Source organism: Lactuca saligna, chromosome 4, assembly GCF_052625555.1.
Source record: "Lactuca saligna cultivar CGN05327 chromosome 4, ASM5262555v1, whole genome shotgun sequence".
Taxonomy (NCBI): Eukaryota; Viridiplantae; Streptophyta; class Magnoliopsida; order Asterales; family Asteraceae; genus Lactuca; species Lactuca saligna.
The window spans coordinates 75,529,601-75,533,651 of NC_136420.1; positions in this window are offsets into that span (position 1 = coordinate 75,529,601).

A 4,051-nucleotide genomic window follows, 5' to 3' on the forward strand; every position below is an offset into this window, starting at 1 on the left:
ATGCAATATTAGTCGAACCTTAGATGTTTCTTTTTAAATCTATTAATTTATATTGTTTATTATTATCATCCAATTTCCAATTATTGGTGAAAGTTATTAGCCATCATTTTTTACTAGAGTGATATAATCTTTCTCACACATACATAGTGTATGTGTACGTAAATCATTCCAACATGGTTTCAGTAGTAAATGGTTTTAATGGGTTAATACTTTTGGATATCTATTAATATTAATAGTTAACCATAACTATCTGTAATGGTAGAAAGTGAGAAAAAAAATAGATTGCTATAAAAATTGAAAATCAAAATGTAAATTTAGTCCTTATAATTTCATAATTTATAGAAAATGTCCTAGTGAAGTTTTTTTAAAGAAACATTCCATATATTTAACATTTTAATATGTTGGTAGGTTTAGACCTTATGTAAAAATTAAGTACAAAAATTGTCGCTGCAATTTACAGAAAAGATCCTTGTGCATTTTTTTTACATAAACAATTTGTGTTTAAAAAACTTACAAAAATAATCTCTACGTAATAGGAAATTTGCAAATTACGCCTCCTACGTCCCCTACAATATATTGCAATGTTTCATCCCTACACTTTTTGGTTTTATACTTTGGCCACATGAGATTTGTATATTCGTAGGTTTGCAGTTTGCTCCTATAGTTTTGTAGTTACACAAGTTCACCCCCCCCCCCCCCCCCCCCCTCCGCGGCGGAAACAGGAGTAGTAACTTACATATATATATATATATATATATATATATATATATATATATATATATATATATATATATATATATCCAAATCCCTTATGAATTTCATAATATGTAATCCGCGTATTGTTAATAGGGTTATTTGACTCCACCTTGGTTACACCGTCTACTGTGTCAAATAAATCTATATCATTACACGTCCATTTCCATCTTCTCCTCCGCTTTCATCCCCCTCAACCCATTGCTAATCTCATGTTTCATATGTTGTCATCTGTATCACTATGATATCCCCTAATTTTTCGGTCAGAAAAGACCGATTTAATTTATGCTTTTTAAAATCAAATCAGAGAAATCTTTATAAAAGATGTTGCGGAATTGGTGCCCAAAAAAAATATGATAAAAGTTTGTCAAAACCTTTCTTTTAGAAATATATCATTTCCTTTTATATCAAAACCTCGGGATGTCATGTTCCGATACAGATCAAAAGCATAAACAAGACATTATAAGCCTTACAACAGTTATTTGTAACTACTGGCCTATAATCCAAATTCACTCATCATCATCATCCGACTATGCTCGGGGTCCTCTACCTGTAATATAAACAGTTGAGTGGGTCAGGCTTGGAAACCTGGTGAGCGTATAGGGTTTTCAACCCACAATACATAAATTTATTATGTTTAAACATCAATCAGTCAACCAAATTTCCCCAACCCCATTATCTCATTTATTTCTTAAGGGTTTAACCTAAGAATCAACTATCACTCCTTCCTCAGGATTCATCCTAAGGAATAGGCACAAAGTCACCTCGTCACTGGGGTTTATACAACGGGCACTAAGTCCATAGTTGCCAAGGTTTATTCAACATGTGCTAAGTCCATATCTCTCATTTATCGACAATATTATTTACAGGTATTCTTCCTGCAATAAATGTTAATGGGTTTTTTTATAGTACAGCAAATGAACATATAGTTCATTACACCTACAGGTTGCGGGCCTGCTAGTGTTCCACAGACTGTCTAGAATAGTCCACGGTTGTCATCCATACTCTGCTGAATGACAGGGGCCAACATTTTGGGAAAGTGATTCTCTCAAATTTCACCACTCACCCTCAACTCATGATCAATATTACTGATCATCTCCTTTATCCAACTCAACTTTCATCATACCCACTATTTCATCTACCCATGTTTTACCCAACATTTTTCGTAGATAAAAATACATATACAGTTTAAATTATTTAAAAACCTATATAAATCATTCCTTCAACACCCATCTCAAAAAGGATGTTAGGCTTGGTGATTGTGGAGATGATGCATGGAGCGAGTTTGATGATTATTTGAAGGCTTGGAGAGAAATAAACTTTAAATTTGCAAGATGCGGGAGTTTATTCAAGCGTGCGTAGATTATTAAGTGGGCGAGTTTGGAGGAATTGGAGAGGCCAAATTGGGCTTAAAATGAAGAAAAACTTGAAGAAAATGGGCTAGGAGGTGATTGGATCCGATCTGGGGTAGTGGGATATGTTTTGGAGGCCCAAAATCTCAAAGAAGACCATGTCAGGCAGCACCCGCGCAGTAGTACGCGGGTCGCGCAAGGCCCTGCAGGGGCATTTCCGGGAATTCATGTTTTAAGATATATGGGGAAATTTGGTGCCTATCTTTTGCATACTCTTGGACATCCGATTTTTGGAGATTCTCTCTGGAGTTTTGAAGACTTTTGAAGGCCAAGAACACTTGAAGAACATCATCTTTTTACCTCTTGATTATTGCTTAATGTTTGGTACAATCTTCTCTAAATTTTCTTCTTTGAGTTTAGTCATGCTTGGCTAGACAAATCTTGGTTGATTTCTTGTTGAATCCTTTGAACTTTTATTGAATGTTGAAGAATCTATGAACTTATTCTTAAATTTTTATGGAAATGTTTTGTGTTTTATCATTTTATCACTACTAGTATGTTTTTATTCATGAGTTTAAATGTGTTTGTGGTGATTAGTTGGCTAATATCTTGATTAAGTAAATGATCCTCAAATTAGCAAGCAACAAATGATTTTTGTGTTGTTTTTGCTTCACACAATCATAAAATTTTTTTCTCCAACATGGTAGTGAAAGCAATTGACTCCTCTTGGATTTGGTGACTTTTTGGTTCTTAATGCTAGTTGAATTTCACTAATTACATGCTATTTGGAATTAGTGACTTTGACTAAGGAAATTGTTATGAGCTTCTCTAGCCATTTCAACAATTAAGAAAAGTTTAGGTAATCTCAAGCTTCTTGGATTACCAAAGCCAAATTAAGGATTTAAATCAAAGTATTGCACCATTGGATTCTAATGATATGTTCATCAAAAGTCAAAGTGACGAAACTTTAAGTCAACCATCTCTCCTTATTGATTTTACATCAAACTCTTATTTTTATTGCAATTGTCTATTTAAATCATAGTTAATTCTAGTTTGTTTCAAGTATTTCAAAACATCAAAAACCCCATTTTTAATTTATTGTCATATTCCAAGTATTTTTACAAAGAGATTTTTCATAGAGTTATCAAATTGAACCAATCTCCGTGGATTCGATCCCTTTACCACTATACACTATTTTAGTGTGTAGTATTTAGTGTTATTATTTTTGTTGGCCTCGACAACCACCAAATTTTTAGTGTCGTTGCCAGGGACTGGTTTATTTTTAATCAATTTGTTTCTCTATGCCCAGATCTTAGCATACATGTGACTTGATTTACAACCCATAAATTGAAAAAGAAGCAAGGCATTTGGCGAAGGAAAAACGAGTTAAAAGTGGTCAAACTTCTAACCCCCACGGGGTCCCGGAGGTTGAAACCGCTTCATTAAGTGATATAGAACCCGATTCTAGTCCCGACCCTCGCCAAGAAATTCCCGAAACACCACCTCTACAACAAAACCCACCCATTATTGAACCAATTGCAATGGCGGGCGGAGGAGAAGTTCCTGAAAGAACTTTGAGGCAAATGATGGAGACCGATGCTACAAAAACTCCAATCGGTATCAATTACCCGATTTTGGAAGGATGTTCGGAATTGAAGTCAAGTTTATTCCATCACCTCCCAAGTTTTCATAGATTGGAGAACGAAGACCCGCATAAGCACTTGAAGATGTTCCACATTATTTGCACTAACATGAAGCCACAAGGGTCAACCGATGAACAAATCAAGCTAAGGGCATTCCCCTTTTCATTGGTCGATAGAGCAAAGGATTGGTTATTTTATCTTCCTCGGGGTCAATCAACTCATGGAACGACATGGCAAGAGCTTTTTTTGATAAATTATATCCCGCTTCAAGGGTCCTAAGTCTTAGAAATGAGATTTGTGGAA